Source organism: Mustela nivalis (genome assembly GCF_964662115.1).
Source record: "Mustela nivalis genome assembly, chromosome: 2".
Taxonomy (NCBI): domain Eukaryota; kingdom Metazoa; phylum Chordata; class Mammalia; order Carnivora; family Mustelidae; genus Mustela; species Mustela nivalis.
In genome coordinates this window covers 74,638,221-74,663,517 of record NC_139021.1, presented here as the reverse complement: position 1 = coordinate 74,663,517, position 25,297 = coordinate 74,638,221, and the positions used below count along the sequence as shown (strand labels likewise).

General features: G+C 36.6%; 2 long non-coding RNA genes across 2 annotated transcripts in view; one reads left to right on the top strand and one right to left on the bottom strand.

Annotated features, from left to right (window-relative positions):
- LOC309858864 overlaps positions 1 to 12,642 on the top strand; it is a 169,944-nt gene extending 157,302 nt beyond the window's left edge. Inside the window, exon 6 of the long non-coding RNA XR_014308393.1 lies at positions 12,584 to 12,642. This is a non-coding gene — a long non-coding RNA (uncharacterized lncRNA). The remainder of the gene's footprint in view (positions 1 to 12,583) is intronic.
- Positions 1 to 22,990, bottom strand: part of LOC309858865 — a 32,121-nt gene extending 9,131 nt beyond the window's left edge. Inside the window, exon 1 of the long non-coding RNA XR_014308395.1 lies at positions 22,676 to 22,990. This is a non-coding gene — a long non-coding RNA (uncharacterized lncRNA). The remainder of the gene's footprint in view (positions 1 to 22,675) is intronic.
- Between the last annotated feature and the right edge of the window lie 2,307 nt (positions 22,991 to 25,297).

Sequence of the window (25,297 nt, the reverse complement as noted above, 5' to 3'; positions counted from 1 at the left end):
TTGCCCCTTATCTTCCTGATTTTCACATCAAAAGAGAGTTATTATTTAACACTGCAAAATTTCCCAACTCATCAGTACCTTGCCGGATATTTTTCAGAATAAAGTTGATCTTGGGGGAAAAAATGTATGGGTAAGTTAGGAATCCTGGCTTTTATTTTAATAATTAAAAGATTCGAGCTTGGAAAATCTGAAGTGTTTGTCCTATTATGACCCAGTGATAGAAATCTGATCCACAAACAGCCCCTGATAAACAATAATTAGTTTAATGATAGTGATATTTAGGAGAAACCCAAGACTGCTCCAAAATCACTGAAGACTTTTCTTTTTGTGATTGATTGAGTTGTCCTTCCAAATCAAGGGTAAGGCCATTGGCATGGCAATTTCAGAAAAAGAGCATCTGCTTGCAATATACCTGGTGGCTGGATGTATTCTGGAATTTAATTTCTACTGCTGCCAATCTCTTGACCTTCAAAACACAAACACTGATCCTGGAAAAAGGGGTTTTATGGTTCAGTTCATGACTTTCCCCCCGCAAATCGGCCACTAATTATGGAATCTGATTTATATACATAGAAGATTTTAAGATACAATCCAAGCATCCAGAGAGCAGAGACCACCCTTAATGAAATTTTAGGGAGATCTGGCCTTTTTATGTGCAGAATGTATTTCCCATCTCCCAACATTGATTCTCTCTCTTCATTCTTTGTTGCCGGCTAATGTGACAAAGTCTTATTTCCTCCTAAAAGGTACTACCCTTCTTCTTGCATATACACAATCATTTCAACTCCTTTCCCTCTGCAAACCACTGGCTGACTTCTTTTTTAAGTACTCAGACTAGGAGAGTGTGTCATGAAGTATACCTATTCAATTTAGCCACAGCAAATACAAACAGAAAGGTTCTAAATATTGCATTTGATCTTTTTTTCTGTAATTTGCTGTTCATACGGATGTTTTGCGTATGTTGATTAAATATGCACTTTCCACTGCCTGGGGAGCCAGAGCCCCTCACATCTGGTCCCAGGAGACTGCAGCACTCCAGAGGGGCACTGTCACACGGACTACCTGCTTCAGCTTGTCTTAGCAACAATGATCGCCATATGTGAAGCTGCAGGAAAACAGATGCTGTTTTTCCATTTGTGAAATCAAGTTGTTGGAAAGTAGTCAGGTTTCCAATGTACGAAAGCTCATCTAATCAACCTACGGAGGCTGTGTGAGCTTTCTCAGAAATATTTGACAACATTCCCCTAGTATTGGTGACTAGAAACATATATGAAATCATACTTCCAAAATAATAATCCTTTCCCATACTTCTGTTGATAATCCCTGTTTTGATGGATGAAAATGGAGTCCCTAACTTTCTTAAACAAAGGAAATATATAACCCAGTTTTCAGTTACAAAAAGGACTTCAGGGCACAGTCTCTAGGTATTGGGTAGATTTACTGTAGCATTTTACTTTATTATATCAGTCATAAGTATCAGTGATTATTTCTCCCTGATGACCAGAACAAGAATGTGATTCATAATCCCCTTCTTATCAATTCAAAAGTAAATCTCCACAAAAGCCCAGTAAATGTTCTGTTATGCATTTCTGTCTCACTCTTGCCCATATAACAAGGACTTATCATCATCTGCCATTTGTGTAACAAAATATTTTACTCTTGCTGTTTGCAAAGCTCCTTTTCATTCATAAAATGTGACCTGCTTCTCAGAGTCACTGCCCTTACCAAAGTATAATTTGAAACTGATTATTGAGAATACATACCATACCATGTCAGGAAAGAAAGTAATGTCAGAGAAATATAGTCATTTGCAGCCAGATCAACTGCAGATATTTATTTATAAGCAATCATTACTATCTTAAAAGTTATTTTAAAATATTTTATTTATTTATTTGACACAGAGAGAGAGAGAGATCACAACCAGGCAGAGAGAGAGGGGAGGAAAGAGGCTCCCCTCTGAGCAGAGAGCCAAATGTGGGACTTGATCCCAGGACCCTGGGATCATGACCTGAGCCAAAGGCAGAGGCTTTAACCAACTGAGCCACCCAGGTGCCCCAAAAGTTTTGTAACATAAGAAGAAAGTAGACAAAATCTGAAGAGGAACAACACAAAGTTCACATCCAAGGAAACTGACTTGTAATTCTGTTTCCATCCTGATTTTTTATAGTCTGACTTTTAACTTTTCGGTATATGAAATGTAAGTAATAATGCCTCAGAAAGTTGTCATAATAAGAGCTACAACAGAACTAAAAGTCTATAATCTCTGCTTTTCCTCATTCATTGGTTTGTCCTGGACACCTTGGGTATCCTGAGCCAGGAGAGGCAACTTTCTGGAATAGTCATCTCCCTGACATGACTAAGAAACTGATGAATGGTGAATTCATCATAGTAAAAACTATTGTTTATTCAGAAGACAAAGACATTGTGCCTACTTAGACTAATTTAGGAGTTAGCATTTGAGCTAGACTTTGAAATGTAAAGATTCAAAAGGATGGGTGTTTCCCACAGGAAAGAAACATTAGGAGTAGGACAGATTTGCTGTCAGGAGAGCACAGGCCATTTGCAGGGGTGAGTGAGGGGTTTTAAGTTAATTTGGTCAAAGAAAGTTGAAGTTTAGTGAAGGAGAGCAAGGAAAAAAGACAAGTAAGTTGAGGTCAGATCATAAACGCTCCTAAATGACGGTCTAAAGAATTTAGATGTGACTGTGAGCAGTGGAAGAATTAGACAGCTTTTTGCAGCTGAGAATCAAGGTCAGAGCTGCACTTTGTGCAGATCAACCTGGGATTTTGGTGTGTAGCATAGGTTTAGCTTACTATGGGCTAACACTCTCTTTATTAAAAGAGGAATGAACTATGGTAAAGAATCTTTCAGTTCAAGAGAAAAGACCAGAAATATGAAATAGTTATAAATAAGTACCAGGATATAATTAAAACTGTGTGGTAACAACAATTGTCACTGAACTTTATAGTTTACAAATCACTTTCACAGTAATCTCAGCCCCTCAATAAATGCTTCCTGAATGAATGCAGAGTCACTCTTTGAGGTAAATAAGAAAGGTAAGGAATCAGAGAATTCAAGTCACATAGGTCGTAGGTGTTGATCTGGGACTTGAAGCCAGATCTCACGGTACCTAATCTTCTGGTTCTTATAGACTGAAATGCAGGAGTTAAAGGAGAAAAGCAGTCAGTTTACTAAGTACTACAGAGTGGAAGAAGAGAAAATATAGAATATCCTAGGCTCTTAACCCATGAATAATATTTAAATATTTCTATGAGCAAAGTGGACATTTAATGACCAGGGAGTGTGACTGCTCATGGATATGACAGAAGTCTCTTCCATCATAGATTTTGGGCACATAAATGGGACCATTTCTCAGCCCTCTTGACAATTCTGAAAGCTATGCAAGAACCTTCGAATAAGTTGGATTCTTGTTTAAATTGGTTTAAATAGATTTGGTCTACTAAGAACCCTAACTGATACAGTAATTTTAGTAAATAGATGTTACAAAGCCTTGCAAAGTTTTTGTACCTATTCAAGGATGAGGACCCACATTAGAATCCTGGCTCATTACCTTCTACACATTTTGGGACATGGCCCTTGACCTGGATGAGCATATTTTATATCTATAAAATTGCAGAAACAATTTCTATACCATCTACCTTTATCAAACAAATAAATGCACGCAAAATTACTCTGTCAAAGGTAGTGATTTATGTTAAAGAAGTGAAAGATATCATTTGCCTAGAGCATCATAATTATTTTGATACCATATTCACTAATGGATGAGAAACTAATAAATATATTATTTTGGATGTTATTCTAAAAGGAAATTTATTTTATTCCTGATTTTTATACTCTGCTACCTTCTTCTGCATTCTCAAGACACAGTGACTTAATACTGTTCAAGGAAAGGGAGAGAACTCTCTCAGTTTTTCTGAGTCTACAAAATTCTCAGAAAACTGCTCAGCCATTCCACAGTGTGATCGAGAAGCTGAAATGTTCCTGGGAGCTTAAACCTCAATATAGATGAATATTAGAAGTTGGGATATACTGTATGGATAACAAGGAACAGAAACTTTCAACTCAGCAGTCTGATTCCATTTGGAAGATAGACTGGTCAGCCTAAGATGCACATGTGTGGCAGCCAAGTTCATGACCACCACCTCATGTCATGAAGGGAAGACATTTCCTCCCTCTAGTAAATCTTTCTATCCTATCTTATTTCCTTGGGGTTACAACCTCATGCTCTTTACTTTTGACAGATGACCAGGATTTTTATAATGGAAACCATGTGCTGGAGATGTTTGTGGCATGGAGGGTTCAAGTTACTCTGTGGGCAAGTGTCGCTTCCATTGGCTTTTGGCCACAGTGAGAGACATAGAAACTAGGCATCCAAGTTGATTGGCAGCAGTTCCAAATTATGCAAACATGCAGGCTATAATATGACAGAAGGATGTTTTACTGAGAGGAATAAAAAGACCACAAATATTTTGTGTCTGTAACTGGTAAATGGCAATTTCCTCAAGTCTCACAATGACCCAAAATGTTGCTTGTAGAGGCTAGATTTTGAAAATTGTTTCATGAGAGAAGAGTAGTCCACCAACACATTTATTTCATGACTTTGCCTTTACTTTTAGATGGCTGCTTTTTGTTGTTGTTGTTCAGAGTCCCACATTGTGTGTGTGTGTGTGCATTATATATATATCCATATATATATTTATAATATAATAATATCCATATATATATATCCATCTTTGTGAGGATTTCATTGTACTTTAAGATTTTAACAGTTAACAAAGGCTGAGGCTTTTTATCACCTTGATACCACAATGGCATTGTGGTAAGTCCTGTGTGATATCCAGCCATACTGTTGTTGAGAAGTCTTGCTTGTTTTCTGCATTTCTAAAACTATTTGGTTTTTTATTGGTTTATTTTATTATATAGTGACCTTGAGTAAAATATTCTTTACTTATTTAGTTTGTTCAAGAGGAACAGGATCCAGTCCATTAGCAAATCCTGTCAGTTCTATCTTCAAAATATTTCCTATATCTGATCACTTTTTTATCTCTTCCATCCATATTACCACAATCCAAGCCACCATCATGTCTTTCCTAGAAAAGAGCAATCATCTCCTACATCTTTCTTGTTCTCCTTCTGCCTTATGAAAGTCCGTGCTGCACAAAGCAGCCAGAGTGATGTTTGCAAAATGCAATTCATATTTTGTCACTACCCAACCATCAGGCCTTCAGTGTCATTCCATCCCAGAATCAAACTAAAGCCTTGAACTAGAGTCAACTAAAGCCTTGAACTAAAGTCAGACTAAAGTTGCCATGAATTATAAGAGGGTTGGTGGTCAGAAATGGTGAGAAAGTTAATCTGGAGCCAGGTCTGGTGTTTTTCATTTCCCCACATTCAAGCGTCACCTTCTGCTGGCCTGGCTATTATTAGAGTAAGGAAAATCAGAAATTTGAGCCTACTGTTCCCTCTTCCTGGAACTCTTTTCCCCCATACGTCTTAGGCTTTGCTTTGTCATTTCATTCTAGTCTGCTCAAATGTCCCTTTCTCAGAGAAACCTCTGCCCACCCCCATGTATATATCATCTTCCCACTGCCACCACCCTTTATCCTCTTATTCTGTGGTATAGCTTCATAGAACTTAAAACTGCCTGACAGGGGTGCCTGGGTGGCTCAGTGGGTTAAGCCACTGCCTTCGGCTCAGGTCATGATCTCAGGGTCCTGGGATCGAGTCCCACATCGGCTCTCTGCTGGGCAGAGAGCCTGCTTCCTCCTCTCTCTCTCTCTGCCTGCCTCTCTGCCTACTTGTGATCTTTCTTTGTCAAATAAATAAATCCTTTAAAAAAAAAAAAAACCTGACATTACAGAATCTCTTTATTCCTGTTTTCTCCATTAGAATGTAAGCTCCATGAAGGCAGGAGCATTACTTTGTTCACTATCACCCATGAGAGGGACTGGCATAAAGACAGTATCTCAGAGATATTATTGAATGAATGAATCATCGTATTTCATCCTCGCCAAAACTATGAGATGCTCTTTACCTCAGTTAACAGAAGAGGAGCTTGAGGTTCAGAAAGGTTAAATTATTTGCAGTTCAGAATGAAACAGATCCAAAGTCTAAATTCAGTGCCTCCTGATGTTGAGGCCTTGATCATTCCTCCATTGTCCTTTTTCATATACATTATTTGAGCAAGTTCTTTGGATGAATAGTTGGGATGTTTATTTGAATATTTATTAAAGAATAGATTTTAAATGTATTTGAGAAAAATATCTGAGCAAATTTAATTCTATCATTTAAAGTCTAAAGCAAAGAACTAACTTTTACAAGTCATCAGCATGTTTCATGGAATTTCTTCAGGATCATGGGAACCAGGAGCACTGCATCCACAGACAGCTCTCTCCTTAGCTGCATATCCCTCCATCTGCACTGGCCTTACTACCCCCTGCCCCATGCTCCTTCCCTAAACCATAGTTTTGCATCATAATTGGAAGTGGATATTTTAAGATTAAAAGCTGTACCTGGCAAATAAAGAAACATATTTGTTCTAAGTTTAATTAAATAAGTCTGGGCAGCCTTTTTGCAATATGGAGATTAACTGTCAAATTTATGTTAATATGATCTCAGAGAACGAAGCTGCTATAAAAAGTTTCTCCCCTCACCCCTCGCTTAAGCTCCTCATGTTGCCTTATTGAAGTTTCTTTAAATTGGTAGTGTTTTATTAAAATATCACCGGGTCAGTTCTGTAAGAACAAGGTAGTTAAAAATATCTAACAAATTCCAAATGTTAGTTTAAAGACATCGATACAAATAAACTGAAATTGTATCTATTATACGGAGAGAAAACTGTCACAATGGTTGAATTTTTAGCATCTCTTTGGAATCAGTCAATGCCAAGCTCTTCTTTATCTGATTAACACAGGATTATAAAGATCTTCTGAGCATTCTCAGTATTATACAAAGAGCCTTTCATTTCTCTGAGTATCCCCCTCCTTGTGTGTGTGTGTGTGTGTGTGTGTGTGTGTGTGAGAAAAAGATGTGCCACCCAATTTTTTTATTTTGTGATTTAAGAAAAAAAAATGCTAACAGTTTGAATCATGAATCCTGTTGTGGGGACTGAGTTAATTAAAAACCTGATGTATACATACAGCTGATCCTACTCACCCTAATGAAGAACATTAATTCTAGGACATGTGTGGCTGTAGTCACATTGCTACAAATTACTGGACTCTTTCCTTTATCTGTTTCCAAGAAAGTCTCCCCCTGTTAGTTAGGAAAAAAGAAAAATATGACGCCTTAGTTCTGGGTAGCATAAATTACACGCATCAATCAGAGAAAGCTTAAATTAAAATACACATTTGGCAAACAAATATGAATATGTTGATCTCATCTGTGAATCAAAATGATTTAGTGCCAGTGCTGACCCCCCACTGTTCAACATGAAGGTCACCGTGAGCAGCTTCTTTCTCATTGAGAAATGTTTTCGTGTCTTTTAAGGATACAATTTTATGTATGCCCTAATGTTCAATCTAACTAGTGATTCCTATGTAGAGGGACTGATTTATTTTATAAAGAAAATACAGGCTCATTTTTATTTATGTAATCCAAAACAGATAGCTAAATTAAAATGTAGGGGAAAAAATACAGTGGTTTATGGTTTCTAGGCTGAGGATTCTCCAATGTGTTTATGATATTTTCTAATCTAGCAGAATACTATTTGTGAAATGGAATGCTACACCTTTCCGATATTGAGTGATCATAAATCAGTCTATTCTTATCACCTACTGCATACATCCTTGGGGGCAGGGATAACTACTTGAGAGATGCCCATTATATGGCAGACCTTAAGTAGAGATGATCTTGGGTCTTTCAGGTTGCCATGTCTCAAAAAATATCTGTAGGCAACACAGGCATATTGAGTAAGGCAGTGATCTCCCTGGACAGAAGCATGTTTTATGTTACAACATTTATTTTGAATATTCATGTTGTATTTTCTTGCTAAGATTTCATTCTCATAACTACAAACCGTATAATGATCCTGTCTGTATTAAAGGGAAGGGTATGCAAGGCATGCCTTTGATAGTCAGGTTGCAACTCAATACTGAGAACCTTCACAGCTAAACGGAAGAAAGCAAATAATAAAACCAAGAAAAAAAAGTACAACATGCACACTCTAGTCTGCAAAATTACCTGGGGGAAATTGTTTAATTACAGATTCCCAGGCCCTACTCCTCCAAATTCCACTTCATAGGTCTGAAATGAGACACGAGATCTGCATTTCTCTTTAGTTTTCTAGGTATTTCTTATTAAATACTACTCAGAAGAAACTTTTAGTAAGACTGCTAGAAAGATGAGTAGGTGAAAGGAAGATCAAGTGATACAAAATTTTAGCAATATGACAAACGATTATATCAAGAGATTAAATCCTGAGTTAGGATGAGCAATTTCTGCACAAACTTTCACTTCAGACAGCAGAAAGCTTGCTTCTAGAGGGACGTATTATGACAGTTGTTTTACATTGTGGTGGTTTTTTTGTTTTGTTTTGTTGTTTTGTTTGCTGGTGGGGGAAGGGCAGGAGAAGTAAACATTATCAGAGAAGGGAGTTGCCCAGAATAAAGCACCTTTTAGCTGAACAGATTTGATCTGACACATCTCAGATTTTTTTTTTTTTTTTTTTTTTTAGAAAATTCCAATTTGAAATACTTAGTTTGCATTATCCTTATACTACGTGAACCAATTTTTGATTCAGGAAACATGATTACTATGTTTCTTCGGCAAATTCTCAGACTCAGATTTACGTTCTAAGGTACTAATAAATAAGCATGGAAACTTCTAGAAGGAGGAAATCCACTGAAGCAGGGCGAAAGAATTATCATTATGTCTTAACCTATTTTGGGAGATGGAGGAAAATAGTTTTGTCTATTCCTTCTATGATGCAATTAAGAACACTGAAGTCTTCAGAAAAGTAAAATTATGTGACAAAAATTTGATTGAGAAATATTGTGTCTTGAAGAGGGAAAAACCTCAAATCAATTTTGCATAGATCCATGTTGATTGTTAAGATGGCCAAGATGAATGGATTGGTTGTGCCACAGTCTGTTCATTTGGCTCAGATAGGCACTGCCAAGAGTAACTTGGGTACAGTTTTTCTCTGTGCTAATTAGAGTTGGTCAAATGGTCCTCTGACAAATTTCCTTCCCTAGATAGAATTTAAGAGGATATACAACAACAAAGGAATTATCGGGGGTGCCAATTATCTATAAGGTCATCTATAGTGGATCCAGAAATGAAGAACTTTGTCTCAAATTCTTAGAAATTTTACTCCCCAACTAATGCAACCCCATTAAAAGTTCCTTTTTAGTGGGCACACAACCAATACTGCATATGCTGATGGCATTTTCACATACAAATCTGATAGTTAGGCACGCCATTACCCAATTTACACATGCAAATGCAGTAATTGTGTGCACTGGGTGCTCAGGGAAACCTGGCACACACCCAAAATGGAGGCCTTTTCAAAGCATGGCCAACCTACCAAATTCTTTTTCCACAGCAACTCACAGTACTGTCTTACCTATATGAAATTCTGTGGGATTCTGGGAGAAAAGATATATGCTTTGTGAATTTTTCTGAATGACTTAAACTTTTTATCTCTATTTGATTTGGACATGTTTAAAGTTCTCTTTCTTTTTCTTCAATTAATTGACTATAGACTTTCTCCCCTTTGTAATAATCCACCATTTCATTTCTCTGCTTTTAAAAAATCAACTCTAATTAGAAGGTACAAATTCTCTCATTATGACTTATTTTCATCTAGACCTTGAAATGAGAATGATTATAAATTGTTGTAATAAATGATTTGTGCTTTTAAAAGAATGGAGATTACTGTTTACAGCTATGTGCACATGAGTTTACTCCAAGATGCATTTGATTATTCTAATTTACTGTGCTGCTGCAGAAGCAGCCATTAACTATTTCCTGTTTCTTTGTTTATGTATATCAAATATTCTGGAGCCTCTTGACTACTCAGGCAGTACAATGAAGGCAAAGTAATTTAAGAAATATAAATAGGATTGAGTATATTTGTTTTGCCAGTGTTTCTCAAGAGAGGGGAGGTCTAAGAGCCTGATATCAATCATGGCAATATTTTTAGATTAACCATTTGTAGGGGAAATCAGAAGAAATACTTACCTCTGTTTACCAAAATATGCCCGAAGTAGAGAAATATGGGATGTTTTGAGAGGAAAATTTTCAATAAGAAATTATTACTTGTGATTTATTCAGAAAATATTTACTATATGCTTATAACATTTGACACATTGTTTTAAGTATTCTTTATTTCCTTGCTCTCATCTGGTTTCTCTGTACATTCTTATCTCTATCTGCCCCCGAATGAAAGAGATTCTCCGGGATTTCAGATTTCAGTCCTCAACCTTCTATGCATTTTACTACTTCTTCTTGAGAAGCTTCACTTTCATTTTCAACCTACATATCTTCCTCCAGACTAGACTTCTCTTCTAAATTCCAAATTTGTTTCCAGAAGCTTTTTACTATTCCCATAGGAATGGCCAATATACAGCAATCTTAACAGGTCCAAATAGAATTTATATCTTCCCTCTACTTCATGGTGGAATCATCTTTAGGCTCTCTCTGGTTCTTCAAACCACATATCCATCCTATTGGCCACTGAGTGCAGTAGTACTGCAATTCAAAATATTTCATCTTGAATATGTCCCCCAGCTCTCTTCCTACTGCCTGCTTGAGTTCAGGATACTTGGTATGGTTTTATAATTGTCATTGTTCTCTTCCCTAGGCAACTCTATTCTCTCACTCTCTCACCAGGTTTGTTTTCTTAAAATGTACTATGATTACATGCTGTTTCACTTAGTGCCTTTCATTTCTCCCACCATATACATGCTAGAGTCCAAACTCCATTGTCGGCTCTGCCAGGTTCAGTTGCATTGAACCTGACTCTCTGGTATCATGGAAAAAAAATCAAGCTTCATGCTGCAGTGCGGCTGCTCATGCCATTTCCATCTATCAGTAAATTCCTCCCTCCTTATTAGCATTATCTTTCATTCTGTTACTTTTATTCTCTTATCCTTCAAAGTTCACCTTAAATGCTTTCTCTTTCATGAAACTCCAGCAATGGAACAAACTATGCTTTCTTCTCTCTAATGATACCACATTTTAACATTCATTACCTTCCATTCTGCATAATAAATGTTGACAAATATTTACCTGTTTCCACATTAGATTATACACTTCTTAAATCAGGAATTATAATTTTTTAAATTTGTTATTTATTTATTTGAGAGAGAGACAGTGAGAGAGAGCATGAGCAAGGAGAAGGTCAGAGAGAGAAACAGACTCCCCATGGAGCTGGGAGCCCGATGCGGGACTCGATCCCGGGACTCCAGGATCATGACCTGAGCCGAAGGCAGTTGTCCAACCAACTGAGCCACCCAGGCATCCCAGGAATTATAATTTATTGTCCCCCAGCCAAAGACCACCAAAACACATTTACAATGAAAGTTAACTTTATTGGGCGCCTGGGTGGCTCAGTGGTTAAGCCGCTGCCTTCGGCTCAGGTCATGATCTCAGGGTCCTGGGATCGAGTCCCGCATCGGGCTCTCTGCTCAGCAGGGAGCCTGCTTCCTCCTCTCTCTCTCTCTCTCTGCCTGCCTCTCTGCCTACTTGTGATTTCTCTCTGTCAAATAAATAAATATAATCTTTAAAAAAAAAAAAAAAAGAAAGTTAACTTTATTGCTGTTTCGAAGAAGAAGAAGAAGAACCATGGGACAAGTTAAAATGTTGGAAATGTCTCATTATATATAGTATTCAGGTTCAAATTAAGTGCTTTTGGGGAGTATTTAGGGAAGCAAACTTTGTTTTTGGATTTGGTGCTCATTGAAGTGGAAATAATTCTGACTAGCAATCCCAAAAGATCTAACTAGAAGTAAGAAAATATATACTGAAGTTAAAGCTATAATTGCTGAAGAGTCAGTAGTCATTTATATTAGCCATAATACGGGGTACTTGGTAATTTTTGTGGTTTAAAAATGTTCATGTTTTGGGCACCTGGGTGGCTCAGTGGCTTAAGCCTCTGCCTTCAGCTTAGATCATGGTTTCAGGGTCCCAGGATGGACGCAGCATCAGGCTCTCTGCTCAGCAGGGAGCCTGCTTCCTCATCATTCTCTGTCTGCCTACTTGTGATCTCTGTCTGTCAGATAGATAAATAAAATCATTTTTTTTTAAGTTCATGTTTTGTTTGTGTAGACAAGATTATGATGTGCTCTTGATTTGTCTTGATCCTTCGTGGTCCTGGTCAGATAAGTAACCTTATCTGATATTGGTGTTCTGTGAAATTATTTATGTTTAACTGGAGAACATTAATACCTGGTGTTGAAAATCAGGAGAGCTCCTAGCAACACCAGGACCTGATAATGCCAGGAAAGGTTTTAGCTGTCAGGGCCTGCTTTTTTTCTTCAGTCCTCCTTTTTGACAAAGAGAAGGCAAATATAGAACATGAGATATTAATCCATGATATTCACATTTTCTTCATTGCCAGGATTTTGCTGATCAAGATCAGGAGGATGTCCAGAGAACGTAATTGATTATTATACAAAGGTTAGTCCATCTTCTTCCTTTTTTTAAGGGATGAGTTGTTAAGTTACCCTCTGAAAAAATAGCTGTGCTGTAGCACTTAAGATTCTGAATAAGATTCATCAGCTAACTGTAACACAATTACCACAGAAAAATGATTACTAGTCCCTTCTTCTTATAGGTCTTAAAGCTAGGAATACAAAGATTATAAAATCTATCCAATGAAACATGTACAAGAATCCAACTGTACATATTATTTTTCTTAGTCATTGGTTGTTTTACTTGCCTTGTAACTAAAGATCAGGCAAAGAAGTATTTTCTTTAGGATTCCTTTTCCTTGGCTAGCTAAAATAAAACCAATAGCTTTTGAGTTGTCCATGACAATGCTGGGTAATAAATTTAAAACTGTTGAGTTTCCAGGGCAGATTAGTGTCATTTAAGGTGTTTGCTAAGATCAGAGACTGGTTTTAGACTAATTATTACAGTCATATTATTCTTTTCTGTGAGATAATTAGAGCTCACAACGTTTCTAATAATTAGAATGAATGCATGGAGTAAGTGTGTAGCAAATGTATAAGTTTAATATTCATATCAGAAGTAATATCCTGGGGCACCTGGGTGGCTCAGTGTAAAGCCTCTGCCTGCAGCTCAGGTCATGAACCCAGAGTTCTGGGATCGAGCCCCACATCGGGCTTTCTGCTCAGCCTGCCTCTCTGCCTACTTGTGATCGCTGTCTGTCAAATAAATAAATAAAATATTTTTTTAAAAAAAGAAGTAATATCCTACTGGATCATGGACTATATTGAATGTAAGGTAATGTCTAGAATAACAGCAATGAACCATTTGCTTTTCTCAAGTGTGTAAAATTTTTTGCCTGGAGTTAAATAGCTCCTTCAAAGCAGGCCAGAGTTTCAATGAGCAAACTACTATATTAATAATTAATATAATATAATATAAATTATATTAAGGATAACCCCAATGTTAATTTTTACTTCTAATGGGCTAGATTTTGCTGATAGGATTTTAATAACTTCAACATGAGGTCAAGGTTCAATTTTTATAAGCCTGAAAGGTTGGAATTAAATTAAAAGGTTGGAATTAAATATAAACCTGGAAGACTCAGTTGGTTAAACCTCTGTCTCCCGTCTCTGGATTTTGGCTCCGGTCATAACCTCAGAATCATGAGATAGAGCCTCCCCTCTACTCCTTTCTTCTCCCCCACCCCAGGGCTCCTGGATCAACATAGAGTCTGCTTATCCCTCTCCCTCTGCCCCTCCTCCTGCTCACACATGTGCTCTCACAAAGTGCTCCCACTGTCTATAAATAAATAAATAAATGTATATTTAAAAACTAAAAATAAATTATGTGAGGCATGCTTAAGTATCAAATGGGGACAGTAAAAGAAAACCTATTTTCTAAACTGTTTAATAATTAATAATTATCAATTTTGTTGGCAATAAAGTCAAATTATAACAGTAGCCATTAATTTAGAAAATTGTGCCAAAAAGGTTGGCTCCAATTTAAGTGGCAAAAGAATATAGGAAGTTAAAAGTAGCAGGACAAAGATAAGGAAGACATTTTTGAGAAATATTTTATTCAGTTAATAAATGATGTCAAGGTATACTAATAGGAGACATTAATGGTAGAGCAAATGGTAAGAAAAAGAGTGTTGGTTTTCAGAGTCCATAGTCTCTCATGACAATCTGAGGGGTTTGAAGTGGCGGGGGGTGGGAGGTCGGGGTACCAGGTGGTGGGTATTAGAGAGGGCACGGATTGCATGGAGCACTGGGTGTGGTGAAAAAATAATGATACTGTTATGCTGAAAATAAATAAAATTTTTTAAAAAGTGTTGAAGAATCAGAAAACTAATTTTATTTCATTGTTTTGCATGGAAGCTGTCTACTTCTGCAATCACTTGTTCAAAATTTTGACAAGAGTAGTCTATCTTCACAATTGTCAGATAGAGTTCTCTGCTAAAGATCCCTTTATGGAATGGATGTTCAAAAGAGAGAAAGAAGTAATGTTGCTTTAAATTGGTAGACATTACCCCAATTACCAACACCTTGGAGTTTCACTATTACATGAGTCGTTAATAATACCTTGTAATTTTTGTCAAGGTTTAAGGGAAGTTCACCTCTGGGGACTTTTTCAGAAAATCAAATCTGTAGATTTCAGATTATGCAGAGACTACTTAGGTGGATGTTTTAGAAATGCAGCTAATACCTGTGGTGACAAAGCCTTAGGAATCACATAAGTCTGTTGCCTTTATTAGTCACATCAGCTTGAAATAGGATAGAATCTACAATTACAAGTAATTCTTAAAATCATGAGCAGCCTATTATGAACCTACAAGAGAACTTGTAGATCCTAGAGAGGACCGATCTTAGTACCACCAAAACTAATGACAGGACTCGGGGCCTTGGAAGTTTAGTATATTATTCAATGTAAAATGCAGTATAACATAGAATAAATGTTATCATGTAACATTTAAAATAAAAAGCCCATTACTTTGTGTATATATTTATTTCTATAACTATTGTACCTGCTTTAAATAACCATGCATATAGATTTTTATCTTTAATCAAAGCAATTATTTAGTTTTAAAAAAACTAAGAGAAACACAAGAGAAAACCACAGAAGAGAAAAAATCTTGAAAGTGCTTATTTTCTCACATGAACAATTATTTAAGAAGGCAAAAATGAACATCTATAATATCATTCAAAATCATTTGCATATTTTGTTAATCTATTGACATTATAAGAAATAAGAATAAATAAGAATAAATTAAGAAATAAGAATAAATTAAACTTAGGTTCAGCTTATCTAGAAATTGTGCAAGCTTCCAAAGATTATTTATTAAATAATTTAACCATTTATCTAAGGTCTTAAACTTAGTTAAATAACTAGAAATTACTGACTTTAGCTAACATGTTAACTTATAGTTTGTAAGGTGTAAGAATTTCATAACATTGAATCTTTAAAAAGCAATCTAGTGTCCATCAATAACTGGATGGATAAAGAAGGTCACACACACACACACACACACACACACACACCCCAATGGACTATTACTTAGCCATAAAAAAGAATGGAATTAGGGTGCCTGGGTGGTTCAGTCAGTTAAGCGGCTGCCTTCAGCTCAGGTCATGATCCCAGGGTCCCGGGATCAAGTCCCACATTGGGCTCCCTGCTCAGCAGAGAGCCTGCTTCCCCCTCTCCCTCTGCCTGCTGCTCTGCCTACTTGTACTCTCTATCTCTGTGTCAAATAAATAAAGCCTTTAAAAAAACTGATATATTGCCATTTGCAACAACATGGTTGGACCGAGAGGATATAATGCTAAATGAAATAGGTCAGAGAGAGACATATGCCATATGATTTTACTCATACATGGAATCTATGAAACAAACAAACAAGTGAAGAAAAAAAGAGATGAACAAAAAAAAAAAAACCCTCCAGACTTTTAAATGCAGAAACAAACTGGTAGTTGCCAAAGGGGAGGAGGGTGACAGAATGGGTGAAGTTTAAGAATACACTTATTGTGGGGTGCCTAGGTGGCTCAGTCAGTTAAGCATCTGCCTTGGCTCAGAATCCCTACTCAATGGGGAGCTTGCTTCTCCCTCTACCTCTGCTGCTTCCCCTTGCCTGTGCATGCTCTCTCTCTTTCTCAAGTAAAAAAATCTTTATTAAAAAAGAGAATACACTTATTATGATGAACTCTGAATAATGTATAGAATTATTAAATTATTATATTGGTATATCTGAAACTAATACAACAATGTAGATTGATTTAATTCAATAAAAAGTTATTCATCATTATCATTCTGTTTAGTTGAATATAATTATATGCATATAATTTTAAATTTTGACCAAGTTATGGAAAGAGTGATAATCTACTTAATTCACCAAACTAATGTATGATATTTAAGAAGGTTAAATCATGAGAAATTTACTGTGGTGATATCATACATATACAGTGACCTAGTTTTTAAAGTCTTTGAATTATGCTAAAACATATCTTTTGTTTTAGAACTTCAGCTTTTTCTTATATTGTATCTACAAAGACTACTATGTAAATATGCCTAAAGAGAAACACAAAATAAACACAAAAAGAAACATAGCTTAATAATTTATTTCTACTCTCCTTTGGACATTTTATTTTAGACTATTTATATGGACTAAATATTCTTGAGAGGACACTTAAATGATTTTAAAAATTTTTATATCAATTCATCTTTAATGTTTACTCTGGAGAAAAAAAGGGGGAAATGCATAGATAACAAATAAAAGAGAGTCAGCTTCATAAAAATATGAAATTATTGGTGTAAAAATACTTGTATGACATAATTGTCAATGTAGAAAAAAACAAAGACTCAACAACAGTAAGAACTCCTGGAACTCATCAGCAATTATAGCAAAGTTACAAGATAGAAGATTAATATGCAAAAGCAATTATGCTCCCTCTATGAGAGGGAAGAAAGTTTAAGCGTAGAAAAACAAACTAACATATATATACACTAAGGAGAGTGGCAGAAAGCTGATTTAGACATAGTTTGTGGTTTTGACTATTTTATCAACATTTGCAATTTAAAAGCCTGCATTTATTAGTTCCAGAAATAAAAACAAACAAAAAAACCCACAGAAAAGGATACATCTCCTCTGTTAAACAAAGTAATCTTTTAAGCAAATAAAACAACTTCCTCATAAAGATGCCTTTGCTTTTTGTCCTAAACTAATTTTAGTTTAATAATCTTCCCTGTCAAAAACTCCCTGAAATGGCCACTGAAATTCCAAATTATCCCTGATGTTATTGTGTCTCCTAGAAAGAGAAGTATATCAGTTAACATCACTATGAGAAAACATGGAGGAAGCAGGTGTTTGACCTCGAAGAGAAAGAATTTTAGACCAAGAGGACCCATCAGAACTGTAATGGTTCAAAACATCATGTCATTGAACAAAATCTCCAGATTTTGACCAAAGGCCACTCATCACCAATCAAGGTCTGGACAAAACCTGAGTCTAGACACTTGAAACTGTAAAAGCAGTTCTCAGAGACACAAAGATAAGACTGAGGAAGAAGCCCCAGAGGGTTTTGAGATAGTGACCCACAGCAAAGTTTGCCCAGTGGTCTCTGATCTGAAGAAAACTTCTGAAATCCTCAGACCCTAGGGAGGACTCAAGAACAAGGATACAGACCATAGGAGCAGGTGTTAGAAAACTAGAAAAATTTTTTTTCTAAGGAAATAATATGAATCTGATCAGATAATAAAAACAACAGCAAAAACTCCCAAGAGATGTCATTGCTAAGAAAACTAAATAAACTAATTTTTAAAAGACTTCAACAAATATCAGAACTCAATTTAGTGTCAGCTTTCCAAGCCAAGGGCAGGTGGCTCTTTCAACAGATAGAGGCACAGTATCTTAGATGTGCAGGCTGTAAGTGATCTAAGTGCCGCAGTGCAAAACAGTGAAGTCCTCAGCTGACTCAATGAAGCCTCGATTTCATTTCACTAACATTCTCTAGTGTATATAAAGTGCCATTCTTGGCATTTGTGACACCAAGTTTTCACAAAAACAGAAAATAGAAGTTCTTTCCTCAAGACTTTGCATTTCAATTGAGAAAACACAAACACACACATACCACATTGAGTTGTATTATGATTGTGATTTGAAGTTGGCTCTCTTTTTGGTAGAATGTACTGAAGTCAGCGTAACTTTGCTCCTCATGAACACAGCACAGGTAGTTCTCAGCATTTAACACAATGCTTTGTCCATAGTGGGTAGTCATCAAACAGCTGTGGGTTTGATCTGATAAGGCAGACAAATACTGAACTGATAACTAAACTTATGAAATACAGAAGCTATGTTCTTTTTCTTCTTACTGTTTAAATGCATTTCTCAGGACTTATTCAAATCTTACAAGAAAACTTAGGATTTTCATCTCTACTACCCCTGAGAAATAACAGAAAGTTAATTAAATGAATAGATTATTGCCAGCCACACAGGTTCTTTGAAGACAAGAAGAAAAATTACTGCTCTCATTGAGCTCTAGCCTAGAGGGGCAGCGACTTGCTCACACCTTATCAGTAGCAATAAAATGGCAGCCTCAACCCATTACAATTCTCTTGGGTGGGTGCTGTTACACATTCAGTCCTTGGATGCAAGTTTCTTCCATGGAAGTGTAACAAGAGAACTGAGCTGCTGTGTCAGGCTCCAGATGTAAAGTCTCTCCTCAAAGATTTTAACTCTTTCATTTCATTTTGACAAATATATCAGGGAAAACTGAAGCTAATAGAAAAGAAGAAAAGGAATTGTATTTAAAAAAAATAATTGAATTGGGACTCTTATGGGTGGTATTGATGCTCAAGGATGATACAGTGATAATAAGAGCATTACTTTTCTTTCTTGAAACTGAGACAAGATGTGCCATTGGGGCATACTTGGGAAGATACAGACAGTGAATGAAGCTCACTGAAATTGAACAGGTTTGGTAGATGACTGTGGAGGTTCTACTAAGTGGCCAAAGAAATCATCCAAGGATAAATGAAGTTTAGTAGTAATCCAGGTAGCAAGTAGCATTACAGTTTATAGAGTTAAAAGCAAGATCACAAGGAAGTGTGGCCATGGATAAGAATCAAGAAGGAGCAGTCACCATCTGTATTCACCCATATAATAGCAAATTCTAGTTACTCAATGAGTTAATGAATGCACAATGACCTGAGATTCAAACACACATGAAACCAAAGCTGCAAGCCTCACCATTGTGTTTCTGTGGGTGGGGAAAAATGGACTAAAAAGGGAGATACCTTGATCTGATGGCTGCTCTCTATTCTACTGTGGAAAACTCAGATTATTTGAATATGATTCTTTGCACATCATGATTAACTCAACCTGGGCAGAGCAGACATTCTAATTGTAAAGCAGAGGCTTTGAAAGTGAGGTAGGTTTACATAATATGGGTCCTGTCACTAGAATGCTACCCACTTATTAAGAAAGACCTAATCTTCTAATCAACCCACTGTCCCCATACACACACAGAGCACTGTTTTCTTATATAAGCAAATCAAGAAAACAGAATTATATCATTATAGTTTAATATCTTCAGAGCTCAAAAACATAATCCTATGATATACATCTCTTTTAAAACATGTATCCTAAAAAGTAGAAGTTGGTTTCTCTCTAGAGCATTAATTGCATGTCATTTGTTCTCAAAATATGAAAGACCAAATAGTTGATAGAAAAGATTAGTTGTACTATAGTACTACTTGGGCTTAGGAATCAAAAATCTTGGGTTTTAAATCAAACTTCTCTACCCATTTTGTGATGGTCAGTAACTCAATATCCAAATAGATAGTGAACCAGCCACTAAGATCAACAGAGCTGTTAGAAAATTATATATAAGATTCAAGCATTTCATGTAGTTTTAAGATGTTGGGTACATTTTGACCTATCCATAAGCTCCCAAACTTTTCTGATTAATTTACCAGACCTGTGAAAGTCAGGTGATTTGGGTATCCTATAGATAGTGTTTATTTTTTAAAACCTTAATATATAATTGGCTATGAGCTTCAGTGTTAGTCCTAATAAATGTGTTCTTCCCTCAGTCCACCATTAATCCTTAATCAGATGGTGATGTCAAATGGAAAGAACCCCAATTTTGGTGCTATGTATTTGGATTTTAAATCTTATTTTACCTCTTTCTAACTGTGCAAATCTGGACAAGAAATTAGATCTCTCTAAACCTCAGTTTATTTTCCTATTAAAAGCAGATTAAAATAGCTATCTCATAGGGTTGCTATAAGGATTTGAAATGATAGTTATAAAATGCCTAGTACACATAAGTAGATGCTTAGTAAATGTAACTATTGTTTTCAGGGAGAAAAACCAGTATGGAATAGCAAGGGCGATTAAGCCCTAGGTTAAGTCCTGAACTCAGTACTCAGTAGTTTAAAAAATTTAACTTCACTGAAACTTGGCATACTGATCTGAAAAATGGAGACAAAAATATCTACCTTACTGGCTTTTTTTTTTTTAATCTAAACAATGTACCTGGCATAATATATATCATGTAAAAGTCACTTTATAAATGATCATTATCATTGACACTATTAATATTATATTAGTCTTCCCAATGAGAGCACAGGCAGAACATATTCATGGTGACTTGCTGACTAAAAAAGTGTGTTTTACCCTATTTTACAGGCCTCGTTTGACCTTACTTCTCTGTTTTGGTTTCCTTGTTTTATCCTTATTCTCATAGATTAAATAAATATGAAGTAAAAAGCTGAAAATTATTTTAAAAATAATGTTGAATCCAAATTGCATACAACTATTTAGTAAATTGAGCTAAGTAGTTCTGATTTCTTCTTATTTGCTCATTTGCTTTAAAAAAAAAAAAAAGCAGGCTGTGTTTTGGCTTCAGAAAGCGAGATCCTGCAGTTGAAACAGTATAGAAATAGGCTTTAAAAGCTAAATGAAATGAATAGCCATGCAAAGGGGGAAAAAAGGGAATTTTTCACAAGTCCCTGGAAACCAGCAAAAAAGTGTTAGAACTGTTGTTTTCAGTAATAATTGTGATTACTTGGTTAAAATACCTCGTACAAGAAGCTTTCTGTGTATTTTGTGCCTCTGCAAGGAAAATTAAAACAGAACACACAGCATTGGGGCCAATTTGTTTCCAAGGAAGTCAATTATTAATATAGTATTTAGTATTTAATGAACTAAGCCTATTTATGTGGAACACTGCAAAGAGATCTCCATACCAGTAGAGAACAGGTGTTAGTATAAGCTTTGCCCGTATGTTTACCAGCTGATTAGTACCCATTAAAATGATAATAATCTAATAAAAATTACTTTATATCTAGTGAAAGTAGAAAGTCCTCTGTGTGTTGGAAAGTGATTATATTCCCATTGCCATGGCAGTGATAGGACTGGAGTGACGAGAGTCTACACCTAAGACAGCTGAATATTCTGAATTTCTATACCTTAGACTTCTCTCATTTAGTATTTTTTCTCCAATAACCTGTCTCAGGCAGTCAGGACAGTTCACTTTTTTTTTAACGGCTTTAAGAGAAGAAGTAACAGTGACTCACCCACTCACCAACACCCTTTTTGGCGGTGGGAAGAGAAATCACATTCTCAGTAAATGAGGCTGCTTTTTCCGCCTACAGAGACTAGGTGAAACTATGGATGTCCTGAAGAACTATGCTGGGCTTTACTCAGCCCAAAGACCCCTAAGTAATTGCTAAGCGAATTCTGAGCTTTCCCTGAACTGGGATTTTCTGGGAAATTCCTGATTTCAGGTTAGTTTATAGTCAAAATTGTGCTGAACATGAAGTCACATTATCCCCAGTCTCCAAATTCTTAGCACTCTTCTTCCTGGCACAGTCTAATCCTTTCTCAGATGAAAACAACATACTTTACTTTTGCTCTTCTCCCAAAATCAAAGCTCAGGAAATTTTTAGGAATTTAGTTACACTATAGGGTAGAGATTGAATTAAAAGAATAACTAAGAGTTATTTGCCTTGTAGCCAGGATCTAGTCCCTCAAATCTAACCACTTAAAGGTCCCCTGGGGGAAATTTAGGCATGTGGTCAAATGTAGGTCACATAGACTCAGATGCATTCACCTGCCTCATTTATCTGTCAAGTTTTCGGGGCTCTGATTACTATACAATGGAGTTTATGTCATTATGCTTACTGACATTTCTCCAGAAGTATTGGTGGAAACACAATAAAAAGAATGATTTTTTTTTAGGTAAAAATGTATTTTTAATTGATATATTTTAATAGTGATGGAGTGCCTATTGAAATTTAGGGTATAGAAAGGAGACATAGAGAGAAAACCCAGATGACTTCTGGAAATAAGGATTTTGTAGAAAGCAAACAAGAAAGAAACATCTCAATGCTTATTCCAAAGTCTGTCTTTTGTCTATATGCTCTACAATATTGAGACTGTGCAATATTTTAAATTGTCTTAGACTCTTGATTGACATGAAGCCAGAATGACTAAGAATTCCTTTGATATAAGGAAAATTTGACATTTAAAATAGAAGTTTACCTTGGATTGCTTGGTGCAGAATACACTGCTTGATGCAGAATCCTTTTCAAGGCAGCTTTGGGTGGGTCTCGGATGAAGGCAAAGGGCTCTAGTTATGGAAGGGGAAGTTCAGGAGAATGATTTGTTGGTCTACCCTCTGCTTTTCTGGGCTGCTGCAGGCAACATGGAAGGAAGAAGTTATAAAATCACTTGGGACTCTGGGGCTTGAGGCAACCATGCAAAAACCTCATAGGCTCAGACACTTTCTCTCTCCCAAAAGACACCTTGTTAATTAGTCCCCATATGTGTGTGGACTTGTGTTGTACCACAGACTATGCTGACAGAAAAGCATTGCTGTTATTTCTATAAAGGAAGCTTTGTATTGTCATGGTTTTCTTTGCTGTGATTGGTGACTACTAACATTCAGCGAAAACCTCTTGTAGCCAGTGGATTTGGAAATCTGAGACTTGGATTGGGAAGCAAAAAAGATATAAATCCCATGACTGTCAATTGGCCACTTTTTGGAAAAGCACACTTTAGAAAGTGTGACTAATGACTCTTTTGTATTCCTAGTTCTTTATCTTTAACCCAGAGTCCTTGAGCTGGTACTTACATTAACAGTTCTTACAGTGAATTTCCACCTAATCTCAGAATAGCAGCCTGAGCAGAAGGAAGAGGAAATCTGGGGTGAATTATTACAATAGCAGGAAATGTAATATAAAATTTGATCCTATCTCAGCACACAACAAATTCAAGTCTGAACTTTTATCTATAATTTGTGATTTATTTGACACAAATAAGTCCCCAGTCTCTCGTTCTATTCTTATTTGTTATCTGTCCAGCGCATCTGGGTGAAAATACAATTACAGTGGTATCCCAATAGTGAGTTATCTTCAAAATCTCATTAAAAATGGACTATGCTTTCCTTAGGAAAATTTGGAAAAAGTATTAGGATTCATTGAGTTTGAGGCATCTAAAATATTTCAGGGAACTAGTGTGAACAAGTACATTATGGATAATACATAAAAAAGAATAAAGAGGGGCTTTCATTCAGGTGCCCTGGATAAGATGAGTGGTGACTTCTCTGCTCCAAATAGGTTAGAGGAGGATTAACAACCGGGAGCATCCCTCTATACCATAGGAGCTCTCCTCAAGCCTAGGAGGAGCCAGTGCATCTGTGCTCTTTCTCAGTGCACAGGGAGGGATCTGGCCAAGTGGCTACAAGTACAACATTGTAGGACATCCTTGGTGATGTGCTGCAGGCCTTTTATTCAGGGCCAATCCACCCATAGGCTATCCCATGGCTAGTTCGTAAAGGAATATGTAATTGCAAATCCTAGGAAGTGAAACCTTTTGGGTCCCCTATTGCTAACTCCAGTGACCTGACTGCTGACTCTCTTGGCCTTCATGATGTGCAGATACCACCTCTGATTTCTCAGACCTTAACATCCCTGTCCAATTTTTTTTTTAAACTTATTCACTTCTTTGGTACCAGCATCTTTTGTAGTTTTAGGTAAGCTCACGCAACTCCAACCTCAGAATCCAGTCATTTCTGGAGAAGAGGCACTGCCCAGATATGACACATATTGTCCTCCAGGCTTAACCACAAGGCTTTGAGCAAGTTCTGGAGATAAGTTGGGTAACATAATGGCTATCACTAATGCTGAGTATCACATTTTCTATCATTTAGCTTCTAGCGATGATGGAAGAGGGGCCTTGGGATTTCCAGGAACCAAGAGTTATTCTAAAAGGCAAGACCGTAGGGTTCCTGGGTGGCTCAGTCAGTTAAGCATCTGTCTTTGGCTTAGGTCATGATTGGCATCCTGGGTTCAAGTCGGGCTCCCTGGCTTGGATGAGGAATCTGGTTCTCCCTCTCCCCCTGCCTCTCTCTCCTTTCCTCTTTCCCTTCTTCCTGCTCATGCTTTCTCTCAAATAAATACATGAAATCTTTAAAAAATAAAAATAAAAAAAATAAAAGGCAAGACCTTAAGGGAAAATGTCTTTTTTGGTTCTAGCAGCCAACTGGAGCTCTCACTGGACAAGCAAAGTATCATAATGGTGAGTCCTTTCTGTTGGAAGGGTGAGGCTATTGTCACAAACTTAGGGAGTCTTAGAAGTCAATTGTTCCCCTCAACCAGACTCCTTGAGGCAGGACTTTGTAGCTTTCTTTGTGCAGTTTCCATATAGGATTCACCAACCCACAAATCAATAGTGAGCAACGTGAAATTTTCTGGAGATTTTATCAGAGGGATAGGAGAAGGGACTTACATGAGACATCCAACAGTGTTATCATTAAAACTGCTCAGTGGACATGTTTATTTTCCAAACCTTTCTCTCCCTGACTAGAAGCCACAGTAATTTTCCTTTCTGTTTTTCCATCATGTAGGGTCAAGATTTTGTGCTGGGTTCCCATCCTCCCCTATTTACTGGTGCAATTACCAGGACTAATCCCCCTTAGAAGAAAATGGTTACGTATATAACAACAACAACAACAAACATTTCTATTACCAGAATAAAAGCCTTAAGGAGAGGTGATCAGTTTCAGTTACACAGTGCTCTTAACTCTTCTTTGCCTCCTGGGAAGACAAGCATTATTCTCCATAGCTGGTAGGGTAGGGAACTGAAGCCCAGAAAGCTTTAGAG